The sequence below is a fragment of the Myxine glutinosa genome, chromosome 8, assembly GCF_964187855.1.
Source record: "Myxine glutinosa chromosome 8, kmMyxGlut1.1, whole genome shotgun sequence".
Classification (NCBI taxonomy): Eukaryota; Metazoa; Chordata; class Myxini; order Myxiniformes; family Myxinidae; genus Myxine; species Myxine glutinosa.
In genome coordinates this window covers 96,650,682-96,669,850 of record NC_136268.1, presented here as the reverse complement: position 1 = coordinate 96,669,850, position 19,169 = coordinate 96,650,682, and positions in this window count along the sequence as shown.

Here is a 19,169-nt window from a genome sequence, read left to right as displayed (position 1 = left end):
TTGAGCTGCGGATGAAAGGAAAGCTTTGTATGTGGTGAGGAGCACAGAAGTGCCCAGAAAGGACTTCACACGATGGATGATGCCCAGACGGCGACTGGCTTTGGAGGTCAGCTTGGAAATGTGGTTTTCTCAGGAAAGATCATGGCAGATAGTGAGACCCTAAGGCTTGAGTGACGGAACTTCGTCGAGAGGATTGTTGAGAAAGTAGATGGGATGGTTGTCCAGACAATCTTTGCAGACAGACAAAGTGAGAGTGTGAGATTTGTCAGGATTGAAAGACATGTTCCACTTGTTTGACCAGTCTGTGATTTTGTCTAGGTCTGCAGAGATTGAGGAGGCTGCAGACTGCCGATCTGAGGGTTGGGATATGGAACGGTAGAGAGTGGAGTGATCAGCAAAGAGATAGAGAGGATTTTCCAGAGAGCCGGAGGATCATTGATGAAGACCAGAAAAGCACAGGGCCCAGAACACTGCCTTGGGGAACTTCAGCCTGAACAGGAAGGGGAGATGAGAGAATTCCATTCAGGTCCACCCGTTGACTGCGACCAGAGAGGAAGCCATGTGTGGAGGTTTCCATAGATACCATAGGATGAGAGTTTGGTGAGCAGGGTGGGGTGCCAGACCGTATCGAATGCACGAGATATGTCAAGGGAGACAGCTCTGATTTCCTTTTTGGCATTGAGGACCTCCATCGATTGTTGGGACAGCAGAAGCAGCATGTCCAGAGTAGAGTGACCTGGTCTGAAACCAAATTGATGATCAGAGATCAAGCCGTTGGAGACGAGGAAGAATTTGATATCCGAAGCAATGATGGATTCCATGACTTTGCTGATAATTGGGAGCAGGCTGATTGGTCTGTAGTTGCAAAGATCTGTTTTTCACCTTTTTTGTGTAAAGCGGTAATGTTGGCTGATTTCCAAGCAGATGGTAGATGACCTTGAGCAAAAGAGAGGGTGAAGAGAATTGAGAGAGTGTGAGATAGAGCGGCAGTCAGGATTTTAGGACCTGTGGGCTGATGCTGTCTGGTCCAGTTGCAGAATCAGAGTCGAGGATTGACAGAAACTTCACCTTGTCGGGAGAGAAGGACACAGAGTCCAGGAGCAGCCTGGTTCGACTGGGTAAGGTGGGTACAGAGAAAGATGAGTTCGGGACACAAGATTTTGAGGCAAACACAGAGTTGAGGTGTCCGGCTTTTTCACGTGCGGGGTCAGCTGTGTAGCTGCTTGAGGTAAGGGAGGGTGTGGAGGGGGAACAAACACCAGAAACAGATTTGACCAGAGGCCACCAGGATTTGGAGAAGGGAGACAGGTTTGAGAGTTTAGTCTTGAGTGTGGAGAGATATTGTTTCCTGGCTCTCCTGAGGGTAGACACACACTTGTTCCGAGCTTGGTGAATGGAACTGAGATTGCCGTCAGTTGGATTGGCCTTCCAAGAGGCAAAGTCAAGTTGTTTCAGGGCAACTGCCTCACCACAAGATTCCGTGTACCATGGACGGGAGGAAGGGTATGACAACTGAAGACGAGATGGGATAAATCTGTGCATGAGAGAGAGAGCAATTTACTTTGGAAGAATTCCCAGGATGAGTTGATGTCAGAGGCAGAAGAGGTGGGAGACCAGTCCAGATGATTGATGGCTGCTTGAAGACCTTGAAGGCCAGTCGGCCTGAGTGAAATGCCAGACTCGTCTGCACTGAAGTGGCTCTCTGAGAATGGCCAGATAGATGTCCACTTTAACAAGCAAATGATCAGAAGAACCTCCATTATTTGTTGAAATTCTTCTTCAAGCCTTGTGCAAGTATTTTGATGTCGATGAATGGCTTATTTCCTGACTATCAAGGTTTATCTATAAACTTCCCCATGTTGTTGTTGTTGTTGTTGTTGTTGTTGTTGTTTCGCATGCAGCCCATGGCTGTTGGTTGTTTCATTTTTCTGGAAGCACATTTGTTCTGCTGATGTAGTGCCCAAATTACCAGTGAGCTGGTACTCAATTTGCCAACCTCGGAAGGATGACAGGCTGAGTCAAACCCCCTGGAATTAATTCAACGATCGACCGGGATTCAAACTCAAGATCCTTGGATCCCAATCCGGTACCCTAACCGTTAAGCCAACACCTATTTTTCTATTTTTAGTATTTCAGTGCGATTTAAAAACGATTTTTCTCCAAAACATAGCTTACAATGGGTTATCCTTTTCTATTTTTTAAATTTTATTACAAGTATTTTGTAGACTTTGATGGTTGCAGTGCTATTTTTTCACTTTTTTCGAAAGTTTGTTTTTTTCTGAGAATTAGTTGCTATTTATTTACTATTTTCCTAAACTTCGTTTTTTTACACCAATTTCATTGCTATTTTTCTCTATTTTTTCACTATTTTTTCTATATTATTTTTTTCTCAGAATTGGTTGCTATTTTTTCACTATTTTCTGAGACGTAGTTTTTTTAAACCAATTTCATTGCTATTTTTTCACTATTTTTTCTACAGGCCAACTTTGTTTTTTTACACCAATTTTAAATAGCTATTCCAACATCCTAATGGCCATCTTACTATTAATTCACCAAATGTCCGTCTGTCCATTCGAAGGTACCGCAAAAACGGCTCAACCGATCGCAACGATATTTTGGGTGGGTATTCCTGGGACCCCTGGGAGTAAAATAGGCTATATTGTTTCCCAATTTTTCAAATTTTCCAATTTTCCAGATTTTCCAAACATGATGGAATAATATTGTTGCGGTTTTGTAAATAAAGGCAACCCCCCCCCCCCCCCATAGTTAGTTACACCACAACATGTAGCCTCGCTTAGTTAGTTATTTCTTATTAAATGTGAAGTATAGTCTCCTTCCCAGTGTTAGTATGCGTTGAGGCAGGCAGGATAATCGTAGGCCTCATTGCAGCCTAAAGTGCCTTGTCATGGGCCTAGGACAATCCTTGCAGGCCCGAGGGAGGAGCTGGAGGGCGTGGCCGGAGAACAGCGAACAGCCAATGGGAGCTGAAGGGAGTTGCCAAGGGTGACCAATAAAGGGCTGTCACGACATGTGACCCCAGGCGGCCAATGGAGGCCCGTGGAACGTTCGAGTGGGGCGGTCGGGGGGCTATAAAATCCGGCCCGAACCCCCGCTCTCTCTCTCTCTCTGCCCCGACTCTCTCTCTGCCTGGACTCCCTGCATATAGACGCTCTCTCTCTCTGCCACGCGCGCTCTGCCTCGCTGACCCTGAGATACGCTCCTTGGATTCCTGCTACGTGCACATCCGTGATCAACGCCCCTGCCGCAACCATCTACGGCTGTGGTGTCCCGGGTTGGAGCGATCCTTGGGGGTATCCGCCCAATGAGCCCGTCCAGGCAAACTGCACAAAGCGGCCGCGCTTTTTGCGCATTCTCCTCTTCTTTCCCTTCGCCAAACGAATCTGAGGGCCCTTGTCTGAGAACGTAGGTAAGGCCGTTAAGATTCTTCGCTGTGTCCTTTTCCTGTGAATACTGTACATTGTAATAAATCCTGTGGTTTGGTTTCCAACCTGGCGTTAATCGTCCTTTCAACATTGGCCTAGCATTGCCCGAATTAAAACCGCTCGATCGGGTTCAATAGTGTTAACGGCATGAGTTACGCGACGCACAACCGCTCGGGTGTCCAATACCAGCGTGACTCGTGCGAGGTTCAGTCCCCGTTCTCACGGCTGTGTGTGTCGAAGGTACGCGGGTCGTGACCGTTAACCCTTCCACGCGTAGCTGCGGGCTCGGCGGCTGGAATTGCTTAGCAATCCGTCCACCACGAGTGTAGTGTGGGTGGCGGCCTCGTGGACTCGGAGTTCGAGGGGGAGCAGGGCTTAACCCCCCCTTAGTACGTCGACGAACTCGAGATCCGCAACAATATTTACTGATATGAACAGTGATGTGGCTTTTATTGAAATTCTACAAATACTGTTTAGATTTTGATGACAATTATGAACCTGCCGCGAATGCGGAAGTGGACAGATGACAGCAATGCGCGGGTTTGATAATATCCAAATACAACCGTCTTTCAATCGTAATGTTAAATCATTAAACGTTAATCATGTTAATCGTTTTGTTAAAGTATCAATTGATGATTGGAATTGAGTGAATACAATTACGATTTTGAATTCGTAATTGTATTCACCCAACCGTACGGAACTTCACATCAGGATTTAAATATTTGTTTATGTCACGAATGTTGTTAAAACTTTATTTTTTATATTAATGTTCTTTCATTTGTGATTGAAGTTATGCTGTTTGGAATGAAAAAAGAGATATCGAGTTCAAGTGAATGACGAAATGCCGTGAAGGTTTCTACTTTCTAAACGTGAATTCGCGGATCGCCATATGCAAATTCGCCATTGACTGGGTATGGAACAAAAGTACCCATTTGTTTGCCAATGGGTATGTTTCTCATGGAAGTCCTTCACGAACTTGCTGTCCACGTCTGACGTGCGACTGAAGGTGCTACAGGAATGTGGAATTTATTGGTTTCATGCTTTAGCATTCACCGTTTCTGCATTGTCTGTCTGCTTCTGGCCTCCCATCCGTGCATAGCACGGGTACCTCACTAGTAAACCCTAATTCTCCATCCCGCTGGTTTCCTCGATCACAAAGCACAGGTAGAGGTGCACGATGTATCATCACAAGATCATAGAAATTACAGCCACGCCCACGATCCGGGGAGTCATCACGAGATCATAGAGAGTATACTTACAGCCATGCCCACGATCCGAGGAGTCATCGCGAGATCATCGAGAGTATACTTTCAGCCACTGATCAGATCATAGAGAGATCCGGGAAGTCATCGCGAGATCATAGAGAGTATACTTACAGCCACTGATCATATCACAGAGAGTATACTTTCAGCCACGCCCACGATCTGGGGAGTCATCACAAGATCATATAGAGTATACTTACAGCCACAGCCACTATCCGGGGAGTCGTCGTGAGATCATACAAAGTATACTTACAGCCACTGATCAGATCATAGAGAGATCCGAGGAGTCATTGCGAGATCATAGAGAGTATACAGTACTTCCAGCCACTGATCAGATCATGGAGAGTATACTTACAGCCACGCCCACAATCTGGGGAGTCATCGCAAGATCATAGACATAGAGAGTATACTTACAGCCACGAGTTATTACAGACTAACAAGCAATCCCTGAAATACCCTTGAGTTATTACAGCCTAACAAACAACACCCTGAAAGACCCCCGAGTTATTACAGCCATAACAAACAACCCCTGAAAGACCCCCGAGTTATTACAGCCATAACAAACAACCCCTGAAAGACCCCTGAGTTATTACAGCCTAACAAACAACCCCTGAAAGACCCCTGAGTTATTACAGCCATAACAAACAACCCCTGAAAGACCCCCGAGTTATTACAGCCTAACAAACAACCTCTGAAAGACCCTTGAGTTATTACAGCCATAACAAACAACCCCTGAAAGACCCCCGAGTTTTTACAGCCTAACAAACAACCCATTAAAGACCCCTGAGTTATTACATCCATAACAAACAACCCTTGAAAGACCCCTGAGTTATTACATCCATAACAAACAACCCCTGAAAGACCCCTGAGTTATTGCAGCCATAAAAAACAACCCTTGAAAGACCCCTGAGTTATTACAGCCATGAACAAACAACCCATTAAAGACCCCTGAGTTATTACATCCATAACAAACAACCCTTGAAAGACCCCTGAGTTATTACAGCCATGAACAAACAACCCCTGAAAGACCCCCGAGTTATTGCAGCCATAAAAAACAACCCCTGAAAGACCCCCGAGTTATTACAGCCTAACAAACAACCTCTGAAAGACCCTTGAGTTATTACAGCCATAACAAACAACCCCTGAAAGACCCCCGAGTTATGACAGCCTAACAAACAACCCTTTAAAGACCCCTGAGTTATTACATCCATAACAAACAACCCCTGAAAGACCCCCGAGTTATTACAGCCTAACAAACAACACCCTGAAAGACCCCTGAGTTATTACAGCCTAACAAACATCCCCTGAAAGACCCCTGAGTTATTACAGCCTAACAGAGACAACCCCTGAAAGACCCCTGAGTTGTGGGCCCTGGTCCTATCACCATTCTAAAAAACACAGTTCTGCCCTCATTTAATCTAAACCGTTCATTATCCTAAATATCTTTATCATAATCTCCGCATAATCACCTCCCTTCTAATGTATATCGTCCTTTAATCGATCTAAAATGGACCTTCTTACTTGTTGATTGTTGAACTTGTGTTCTGCGAAATATTCCGAAGAAGTCTGTGGGCATTTGAAAACATTTTGGTGAAATGTAGGTGGGCCTTGAGTCCCCTTGACGTTGCACTCGAAGAAGCAAAACCAAAAACTCTTTCATTCTGCTGTTAAAGCATTTCACGTGGCTAAGGGAAAAATTCTAAACACTTCCCGAGAAGAGACCCTCCAAGTTTCCGTTTATGTTGGAGAGGACGTGAGACTAAATCATATTTGTGAATGTCATCGTAAAAAGTCGAGTTCAACATTTCTTCGAGTATAAAAAATAATTTCCTGTCCTCTCAATATCTATAATGCAGGACTTGCACTATTTTATTAATGTAATTACTGGTACTCTAGGACGTACCTGCGGAAATCCTGCGTAATGTAAAATGTGACGTCAACAATATTATGAAGGGACCAGTTAAACATCCAGTGAATTTAATATTGTCCAGCTATGTGTTCTCTAAAGATGTTGGTTCATTAGTTGATTAAATCAACCCCCAACACCAAGTCCTCAACTCTCCCCAACACGAAGTCCTCAACTCTCCCCAACCTGAAGTCCTCAACTCTCCCCAACCCGAAGTCCTCAACTCTCCCCAACCCGAAGTCCTGAACTCTCCCCAACCCCAAGTCCTCAACTCTCCCCAACCCCAAGTCCTCAACTCTCCCCAACCCCAAGTCCTCAACTCTCCCCAACCCGAAGTCCTCAACTCTCCCCAACCCGAAGTCCTGAACTCTCCCCAACCCCAAGTCCTCAACTCTCCCCAACCCGAAGTCCTCAACTCTCCCCAACCCCAAGTCCTCAACTCTCCCCAAACCGAAGTCCTCAACTCTCCCCAACCCGAGGTCCTCAACTCTCCCCAACCACAAGTCCTCAAATCTCCCCAACCCGAAGTCCTCAACTCTATCCAACCCCAAGTCCTCAATTCTCCCCAACCCGAAGTCCTCAACTCTACCCAACCCCAAGTCCTCAACTATCCCCAACCCCAAGACCTCAACTCTCCCCAACCCCAAGTCCTCAACTCTCCCCAAACCGAAGTCCTCAACTCTCCCCAACCCCAAGTCCTCAACTCTCCCCAAACCGAAGTCCTCAACTCTCCCCAACCCCAAGTCCTCAACTCTCCCCAACCCCAATTCCTCAACTCTCCCAAACCCGAAGTCCTCAACTCTCCCCAACCCCAAGTCCTCAACTCTCCCCAATCCGAAGTCCTCAACTCTCCCCAAACCGAAGTCCTCAACTCTCCCCAACCCCAAGTCCTCAACTCTCCCCAACCCCAAGTCCTCAACTCTCCCTAACCCCAAGTCCTCAACTCTCCCCAACCCCAAGTCCTCAACTCTCCCCAAACCGAAGTCCTCAACTCTCCCCAACCCCAAGTCCTCAACTCTCCCCAACCCGAAGTCCTCAACTCTCCCCAACCCCAAGTCCTGAACTCTCCCAAACCCTAAGTCCTCAACTCTCCCCAACCCCAAGTCCTCAACTCTCCCCAACCCCAAGTCCTCAACTCTCCCCAAACCCAACTACTCAACCCCCCTCCCCACCTCCCATTCCAAGTCTTCAAACTCTTCCCCACAGCGTCTGCAAATCCACTCCCCATTCCAAGTCATCAAACCCCCTCCCCACCATCAACCCCCCCCCCTCCCCACCTCTTTCCCACATAAGGTCTTCAACACCTCTCCCCTCCCCCCACAAACTCTCAACCCACGTCTCCCAACTCTCTGTCCACTCTCTGACCCTGCCGCACCACCCAACTCGCTCTCTTCGTCTCCCCCTTTCTTACCATTTTTCAAAGCAAGAGGACATTCTTATATCATTACATATTATTTCTTCATTGGCTCATTCAAATGGTGCCTGGTGTGAAATTCCAGTCGAATTTATCGGAAGTAGCCACATTTTGTTAATAAATGATCCTAAGTTAATGATCTTCTTCGTAATGCATATACAGTACATATGAGTATTTATTATATCTATACTATAAGAGGTGTGTGTGTGTGTGTGTGTGTGTGTGTGTGTGTGTGTGTGTGTGTGTGTGTGTGTGTGTGTGTGTGTGTGTGTGTGTGTGTGTGTGTGTGTGTCACTATTTTTCTCAGAGATGGCTGAAGGGATCTTCATCAAACTTTGAGGTTCATCTTTTTTTAAATTCCTTTTTAAATCGCTCAATAATGTCTTGGCCTTTATTGCTATGCGAAAGATAATATTAAATGAATCATGACCCCATTCCTCAATGGGTGTGGAAAAGTATTGTCGTGTCCCTGGGGTTAAGACCCCAAGAGGACAAATGGCTGAAACGAGCTTTACTCCGAGGCGTATACCCAACTTGGCGGTATTATCTTTTCGCGCGCGCGGGAAGGTTCGAGTCCTTATCTCATCGGAACACACGTAGGGGTTAATCCAAACCCACAAACACAAAGACGGGACAAGAAAATTGTGTGTGTGTGTGTCCCCAAATAACGAGCTTTGCGTCCCCAAATGACTGGTAAGGCTTGCCGGTCGCTCGTCGCCTCAAAACCACTGCATGGGAAATGCACAAAATGGCACTCTTTGACGTCCAGAGGAACACACAACGCGGACCCAGTCCACCGCCGACGTCGATCCTGTGCCTTGTAGTTCTGACTTTTCCAAACCGCTGTTTCTCACCAGCCCTTTCCCAGGAGTGCACACGGACCAAGGACCACACGCCCGCAACCAAGCTGGAACAAGGAGGAAAATGTGACTGCCTCTGACAATTGGCAGGACCAAGAGAGAGAGAGAGAGAGAGAGAGACAGACAGACAGACAGACAGAGAGAGAGAGAGAGTGTGTGTGTAAGATGGCACGACTGCATCTTTTTCCCTTCACTCTCAAATCTTCCTCCATGACGTCACATTCTCTGTCCAATCACCGAGCGCTACTCAATTACGAAGGCCGGGGCGTCGCCTCCCCACTACGATTTGTGAGGGGTGGAGGGGGGGGGGCGAGGGGGTTGGGGTGGCGGAGTCTAATCTCCATTCGGGAATGTTCGGATGACGTTGCTCGCCGTGTGACGGGGCTTGACTGGCACGATCGGCAAATGAGCTGGGTTTGTCGGACCTGGCGGCACTGTGAGTGAATGAGTCCATTTACAGTGTGATCATTGTAGTTATTGTGGCGGCCCTTTTAGATGCAATAACGAAGGGAAAATCACAGGGCAATTACACACTGGGGTTTATCCTTAAGCCCTACCTAATTAGCATAGCTCCACTCCTCGTATGGAGACACATATACGATCTTACCCGGACAGTCGGCCTAACTTAATTTACATCAAGGTAGGTTCTTCTTCTTCTTCGCGACACTCGGAGCATTATAAACCTCCACGTTCTGAACTTCGTTAAGGTATTTCATCCATACTCCATAAACATAACAGTATTTATCTCTCCACAGGAACCTTGGTAAATGAACACACCCAATGTTATTGAGACCCGACCATAGATCGACTGTAATCTACAAATTAGGCCCCCTCAAAATTTTTTTGAATTACCTGTATTCAAAATACCAACAGGATTAGAACATCACCGGGCAATGTGCGGGTACCCCTGTTGGTATTTTATATACAGGCTACACAAAACTAAAATAAAATACCAATGAAACAGCGTTTAATTCATAATCTCACGAGATGACAATCTTGTGACATATGACAGACAGAGTGACAAAAGTGTCATTATATAGACAGAGATTGCAGCTGGAAGCTGATGCTGCGTCACTTGAAGGGAAACTGATGTTTGCAGGTAAACGCGCTCAAGGTGGTACATTGGACTGTTAATTACCTATGCTACCAAAGGTGGACAGAGGTCATGTTTTCACTGTCTGTCTGCTTGTCTGTGAGCAGGATATCAGAAAAAAGGTGTCGATGGATTCGGACGAAATTTTGTGGACAGTTTGGGTGTGTGACAAGGACGAATAGATTCAATTTTGCAGAAGATCCAGATGCAGATACGAGAACGTTCAGCACGGGAGATGGGGTTTTGCAATCTCTTGTCTGCCTGTCTGTGTGTCTGTCTGGCCTGTAACTTTTTATGAGAAAGTTTTATTATGAGAATATGGAGAAGACATTTATAATTTTGTCAAAAGGTCAAACACCCTCCCCCTCTCACCCCTTTTCCCTGTGACATGCCACATACAATGGAGGGACTCTGGGAAACAACCCCCGAAATTGACAGTAAACTACTACCTTGATTTGATGATTGGGGGTGCCACCTTCATTTGGCATTTATATACGACCACGATTTAGCGATGGGTTGCCACCATAATTTTGTTGTGCAGCTGCCAACTTGATTTGGCATTGGTATACTGTTAAAGGGCATATTGGTATACTAGCTGAAGTACCCGGCGTTGCCCCGGGGGAGGAGGGAAGGGATGGAGGGAGGAGGGGAAGGGTATGGAAGGGGGAGGGGGAGGTGGAGGGAGAGGGAAGGGAAAGATATACTTGTGTGTGTATATATATATATCTTTGGGGAGCGGGGCTTTGACAGGCCCCTCCGTTTGGGGGGGGGGGGCGAGGGGAACAGGGAAGGAGGAAAAATTTGCCCGTACCAAGAGTACTTTAACCTCAGTGTTGCACAGGTAAAAAAAAAAAAGGAAATTGCAATGTCCTCTGCCACCAACACCAGGTGGCGCTACACGGTGCACATACAACATTTGCAGTTTTCCTATTTGAGGATAGGATGAAGAGGTTCTTTGGATTTCCAACTCTTGAACATCCTACATAAAGTTGTCCCTGTGAGAAGCATGGTGTCTCCAGGTTAAGGCCAGCAACTTTGAGCGATTGCCCCTGGGCCTTGTTTATAGACATACCAAAGCTGAGTCTGATGGGAAATTGAAGTCTCTTCAAATCGAAAGGCATGTCCGTGGGTATGAGAGGTATTCTGGGAATGAAAACATCTTCGCCTTTGGCACTTCCAGTAATAATGGTGGCCTCCAAAACATGTGCCATTAGCCTCTTCACAGTAAGTCTGGTTCCGTTGCATAGCTTTGGTGGGTCCAGGTTTCGCAGTAACATGATGGGTGCACCAACCTTCAGTAGAAGATGTGTGGAGTCATCCCTTGTGGCTCCAGTGAATTCAGGAATTCTGTTGGATATTGAGCTGCTTGATCAGTATCTACAACAGTGTCTATTGACTTGTAAGAAAGCTCCGGGCAAGGTATCTTTGTGATTGATGATGTTCACCGAGTCATTCCTTGGTGCTAAGATGGCTCTTTCACATCGCCATTGAGGATTCACGTAGCTTGTTTCTAGATTTGAGTACACCTTGAGCATTAGTTCTTCCACTGGACATACAATGTTTCCACAGCCTGCAGGGATGTAAATTTTGCCATCAGCAGGATAAACAGGTACTTGGTCATTGCCCATCTGCAGGAGAAGTGCTGCAGATGCTCCAGCTGTCTGATCTCCTTGTAGATGAACACCTGTGTTGATTTGCAGGATTCACCTTTTCAACAGGTAAGAGGCTTTCAAGCATGCATTCAGCTCATCTGCTGGAGTGCCACAGGGAATTACTGGCAGTGTCTGGTGGAAGTCACCAGATAACACCATAATCATGCCACCCATTAGCATGTTGTTGTCTCAGATGTTGTACTCTCATTTTTACATTCTTCGTGTGGTAAATACTGTACTACTGGTGTTTTTACATTCTCCATGTGGTAAATATTGTACTGGTGTCACCTTAGAAGTGCAATAAATGCTTTTCGTTGAATATATGCCGATGAATGCGCCATTAATCACATTTCTGAGTTAAGTTTGATGACGTTCAGGAAGAAGATGAAGAATAAGAAGGCCTCCCACCAACTTCGACGGCTTCTGGAATTGTCTGATTGAATCTGAATTGTTTGATTATTTGTGTTCAAATGTCTGGTAATTGTTTTGTATTTATTTATGCATATGTGTACTTGTATATAACTGTCATTGATAAAAAAGGATTAGGCACCATAGAGCGAATTGTTTTGTTTTTTTTATCCCCCAAAAAATCGACCTTTTTTTTCAAATATTAAATAAAACTTTTTTTGTCTAAAACACTCCCAGGCACTCACTTACAAACCTCTGAAAGTTTGATGAAGATCCGTTCAGCCATCTCTGAGAAAAATATTGACACAGAGACAGACAGACACACATGCAGACAAACCTCTAAACTACAGACCTTGCAACTACAGACCAATCAGCCTGCTCCCAAATATCAGCAAAGTCATGGAATCCATCATTGCTTCGGATATGAAATCTTTCCTCTTCTCCAATGGCTTGATCTCCGATCATCAATTTGGATTCAGACCAGGTCATTCTACTCTGGACATGCTGCTTCTGCTGTCTCAACAATGGATGGAGGTCCTCAATGCCAAACAGGAAATCAGAGCTGTCTTCCTCGACATATCACGTGCCTTCGATACGGCCTGGCACCCCGCTCTGCTCACCAAACTCTCCTCCTATGGTATCCATGGAAATCTCCACGCTTGGCTTGCAGTCCGCAGAGTCCGCCTCTCTGGTCGTAGGCAACGTGTGGCCCTGAATGGATTTCCCTCATCTCCCTTTCCTGTTCTGGATGGAGTTCCCCAAGGTCGTGTTCTGGACCCTGTGCTATTTCTGGTCTTCATCAATGATCTCTCTGACACTCTGGAAAATCCTCTCTATCTCTTTGCTGATGACTCCACTCTCTGCTGCTCCATACCTCATCCCTCAGATCGGCAGTCTGCAGCCTCCTCACTCTCTGCAGACTTGGACAAAATCACAGACTGGTCAAACAAGTGGAACACGTCTTTCAATCCTGACAAATCTCACACTCTTACTCTGTCTCTCCGAAAAGACCGAATGGAAAACCCTCCCATCTACTTTCTCAACAATCCTCTCCAAGAAGTACTTTCGCTCAAGCTTTTGGGTCTCACTATCTGCCATGATCTTTCTTGGGAAAACCACATTTCCAAGCTGGCCTCCTAAGCCAGTCGCCGACTGGGCATCCTCCGTCGTGCGAAGTCCTTCCTTGGCACACCTGAGCTCCTCACCACATACAAGGCTTTCATCCGCAGCTCAATGGAATACTGTTCCCCCCTCTGGGCTGGTGCTCCTGCCTCACACCCAGCTCGTCGTCACGCTGTTGAAACCAAAGCTTTCAGAATCATTGGAATCTCCCGCGATGAAGCTAACTCCGAAGCCCTTTCACTCACTCACCGCAGGCAGGTTGGTGGTCTTTCTGTCTTCTCCCGACTCCTCTCCGGCCTTGCTCCCCCAGCTCTCTCTGTGCTTTGTCCCCAAATATTCCTACAGGTCGCCAGCAACCCTCTTATGGTTAAACTGCTAAAATCTAGGCTCTCTGCTCACCTTCACTCTTTCATTCCCCTTTTCTCCCGCCTCTGGAACAAACTCCCCGACTCTCTTCAATCCCACTCCTCCCTTCGGGTCTTTAAAACAGCTGTTCACCACCATCTCTTATCTTCCCCCATCCAAAACCTTGATATTTTCTACCCCCCAGCTAATTCACCCCAGATACACTTTTTTGAAATTCCAACTTCTTTTCTGGAAGTCCTTGCATTGTCCATATGTTTTATACCACTCCCACTTCCCCCCAAGCCCTCTCCCTCCCACAGTTCTCTCGATGTCCCTGCTCTCAAATGTTGTGTTTCTGTCCTTCCTCCTCTCTCCCCATCTTGTCTACCGCTCCCCTTATTTTGTGTTTTATGTGTCGGTTTGTGTCGGTTTGACTTTTTGTGTGATTAATGTTAGCTCTTTCACGAGCCTCGATCTTGTATACAAACAAAAACAAAAAAACCCAACTCTTTCAGTATAGATTAACAATACCTGATAAAGGGCACATGAGCTCCCTTCTGGAGCCAACGGTCATCCAGTAAGGAGATGGTGTCTCCTAAAAAACACCCTTCCAGTTGGATCGGTTATTTAGGTAGTGGGTTGTTGACAGCAACCGCTCAGGGTAGTACTACCGTTCTGACTTAGGAGCGTTAAAGTGGTGCCCGGAACCATCTTGCACTCTCCGTGTCAGTATCGCTGGTCTTACTTTCTCTCACTCAAATTAACAGCTACTGGGCCTAGCTTTAATCTCACTTTCTTGTAAATAAACATCATAAACTTTTCTTCTCTTTTATTTAAGGCCTGGCCCAGATAGTGGACTATATAGTCAGTGACTGGAGCCTTCCACATAAAAAAAACTACTTTGATTTGGCAATGGGCTGCCATGTTAATTTTGCATTGGGCTACCAATTTGGCAGTGGTATACCACCATGATTTGGCATTGTTATACCATCTTGATTTGGCATTGTTATACCACCTTGATTTGGCATTGTTATACCATCTTGATTTGGCATTGTTATACCACCTTGATTTGGCATTGGTATATCATCTTGATTTGGCATTGTCATACCATCTTGATTTGGCATTGTTATACCACCTTGATTTGGCATTGTTATACCATCTTGATTTGGCATTCTTGTACCACCTTGATTTGGCATTGTTATACCACCTTGATTTGGCATTGGTATACCATCTTGATTTGGCATTGTTATACCATCCTGATACAACCTTGATTTGGCATTGTAATACCATCCTGATACCACCTTGATTTGGCATTGTAATACCACCTTGATTTGGGGCATTGTAATACCAACTTTATTTGGCATTGTTATACCATCTTGATTTGGCATTATGCCATCTTGATTTGGCATTGTTATTCCATCTTGATTTGGCATTGTTATACCATCTTGATTTGGCATTGTAATACCACCTTGATTTGGCATTGTTATACCATCTTGATTTGGCATTGTTATACCACCTTGAATTGGCATTATGCCATCTTGATTTGGCATTGTTATACCATCTTGATTTGGCATTGTTATACCACCTTCATTTGGCATTGTTATACCATCCTGATACAACCTCGATTTGGCATTGTAATACCATCCTGATACCACCTTGATTTGGCATTGTAATACCACCTTGATTTGGGGCATTGTAATACCAACTTTATTTGGCATTGTTATACCATCTTGATTTGGAATTGTTGTACCATCTTGATTTGGCATTGTTATACCACCTTGATTTGGCATTGTAATACCACGTTGATTTGGCATTGTAATACCAACTTGATTTGGCATTGTTATACCACCTTGATTTGGCATTGTTATACCATCTTGATTTGGCATTGTTATACCATCTTGATTTGGCATTGTTATACCACCTTGATTTGGCATTGGTATATCATCTTGATTTGGCATTGTCATACCATCTTGATTTGGCATTGTTATACCACCTTGATTTGGCATTGTTATACCATCTTGATTTGGCATTCTTGTACCACCTTGATTTGGCATTGTTATACCACCTTGATTTGGCATTGGTATACCATCTTGATTTGGCATTGTTATACCATCCTGATACAACCTTGATTTGGCATTGTAATACCATCCTGATACCACCTTGATTTGGCATTGTAATACCACCTTGATTTGGGGCATTGTAATACCAACTTTATTTGGCATTGTTATACCATCTTGATTTGGCATTATGCCATCTTGATTTGGCATTGTTATTCCATCTTGATTTGGCATTGTTATACCATCTTGATTTGGCATTGTAATACCACCTTGATTTGGCATTGTTATACCATCTTGATTTGGCATTGTTATACCACCTTGAATTGGCATTATGCCATCTTGATTTGGCATTGTTATACCATCTTGATTTGGCATTGTTATACCACCTTCATTTGGCATTGTTATACCATCCTGATACAACCTTGATTTGGCATTGTAATACCATCCTGATACCACCTTGATTTGGCATTGTAATACCACCTTGATTTGGGGCATTGTAATACCAACTTTATTTGGCATTGTTATACCATCTTGATTTGGAATTGTTGTACCATCTTGATTTGGCATTGTTATACCACCTTGATTTGGCATTGTAATACCACGTTGATTTGGCATTGTAATACCAACTTGATTTGGCATTGTTATACCATCTTGATTTGGCATTGTTATACCACCTTGAATTGGCATTATGCCATCTTGATTTGGCATTGTTATACCATCTTGATTTGGCATTGTTATACCACCTTCATTTGGCATTGTTATATCATTTGATTTGGCATTGTTATACCACCTTGATTTGGCATTGTAATACCAACTTGATTTGGCATTGTAATACCATCTTGATTTGGCATTGTTATACCACCTTGATTTGGCATTGTTATACCATCTTGATTTGGCATTCTTGTACCACCTTGATTTGGCAGTGTTATCCCACCTTAATTTGGCATTGGTATACCATCTTAATTTGGCATTGTTATACCACCTTGATTTGGCATTATTCCATCTTGATTTGGCATTGTTATACCACCTTGATTTGGCATTATTACACCATCTTGATTTGGCATTGTTATACCATCTTGATTTGGCATTGTTATACCACCTTGATTTGGCATTGTTATACCATCTTGATTTGGCATTGTTATACCACCTTGATTTGGCATTGTTATACCACCTTGATTTGGCATTGTTATATCATTTGATTTGGCATAATGCCATCTTGATTTGGCATTGTTATACCATCTTGATTTGGCATTGTTATACCACCTTGATTTGGCATTATGCCATCTTGATTTGGCATTGTTATTCCATCTTGATTTGGCATTGTTATTCCATCTTTATTTGGCATTGTTATACCATCTTGATTTGGCATTGTTTTACCATCTTGATTTGGCATTGTTATACCATCCTGATTTGGCATTGTTATACCACCTTCATTTGGCATTGTTATAGCACCTTCATTTGGCATTGTTATACCACCTTGATTTGGCATTGTTATACCACCTTCATTTGGCATTGTTATACCACCTTCATTTGGCATTGTTATACCATCTTGATTTGGCATTGTTATACCACCTTCATTTGGCATTGTTATACCACCTTGATTTGGCATTGTTATACCACCTTGATTTGGCATTGTTATACCACCTTGATTTGGCATTGTTATACCATCTTGATTTGGCATTGTTATACCACCTTCATTTGGCATTGTTATACCACCTTGATTTGGCATTGTTATACCACCTTCATTTGGCATTGTTATACCATCCTGATTTGGCATTGTTATACCACCTTCATTTGGCATTGTTATACCACCTTCATTTGGCATTGTTATACCATCCTGATTTGGCATTGTTATACCACCTTCATTTGGCATTGTTATAGCACCTTCATTCGGCATTGTTATACCACCTTCATTTGGCATTGTTATACCACCTTCATTTGGCATTGTTATACCACCTTCATTTGGCATTGTTATACCACCTTGATTTGGCATTGTTATACCACCTTGATTTGGCATTGTAATACCACCTTCATTTGGCATTGTTATACCACCTTCATTTGGCATTGTTATACCACCTTCATTTGGCATTGTTGTACCACCTTCATTTGGCATTGTTATACCATCTTGATTTGGCATTGTTATACCACCTCGATTTGGCATTGTTATACCACCTTGATTTAGCATTGTTATATCATTTGATTTGGCATTATGCCATCTTGATTTGGCATTGTTATACCATCGTGATTTGGCATTGTTATACCACCTTGATTTGGCATTATGCCATCTTGATTTGGCATTGTTATTCCATCTTGATTTGGCATTGTTATACCATCTTGATTTGGCATTGTTATACCATCTTGATTTGGCATTGTTATTCCATCTTGATTTGGCATTGTTATTCCATCTTGATTTGGCATTGTTATACCATCTTGATTTGGCATTGTTATACCATCTTGATTTGGCATTGTTATACCATCCTGATTTGGCATTGTTATACCACCTTCATTTGGCATTGTTATAGCACCTTCATTTGGCATTGTTATACCACCTTGATTTGGCATTGTTATACCACCTTCATTTGGCATTGTTATACCATCTTGATTTGGCATTGTAATACCATCTTCATTTGGCATTGTTATACCACCTTGATTTGGCATTGTTATACCACCTTGATTTGGCATTGTTATACCACCTTGATTTGGCATTGTTATACCACCTTGAATTGGCATTGTTGTACCACCTTGATTTGGCATTGTTATACCACCTTCATTTGGCATTGTTATACCACCTTGATTTGGCGTTGTTATACCAACTTCATTTGGCATTGTTATACCATCTTGATTTGGTATTGTTGTACCACGTTGATTTGGCATTGTTATACCACCTTGATTTGGCATTGTTAAACCACCTTGATTTGTCATTGTTATACCACCTTGATTTGGCATTGTTATACCACCATGATTTGGCATTGTTATACCACCTTGATTTGGCATTGTTATACCACCTTGATTTGGCATTGTTATACCACCTTGAATTGGCATTGTTGTACCACCTTGATTTGGCATTGTTATACCACCTTGAATTGGCATTGTTGTACCACCTTGATTTGGCATTGTTATACCACCTTGATTTGGCATTGTTATACCACCTTGATTTGGCATTGTGATACCACCTTGAATTGGCATTGTTGTACCACCTGGATTTGGCATTGTTATACCACCTTCATTTGGCATTGTTATACCACCTTCATTTGGCATTGTTATACCACCTTGATTTGGCATTGTTATACCACCTTCATTTGGCATTGTTATACCATCCTGATTTGGCATTGTTATACCACCTGCATTTGGCATTGTTATACCACCTGCATTTGGCATTGTTATACCACCTTCATTTGGCATTGTTATACCATCTTCATTTGGCATTGTTATAGCACCTTCATTTGGCATTGTTATACCACCTTCATTTGGCATTGTTATACCACCTTCATTTGGCATTGTTATACCATCCTGATTTGGCATTGTTATACCACCTTCATTTGGCATTGTTATACCACCTTGATTTGGCATTGTTATACCACCTTCCTTTGGCATTGTTATACCACCT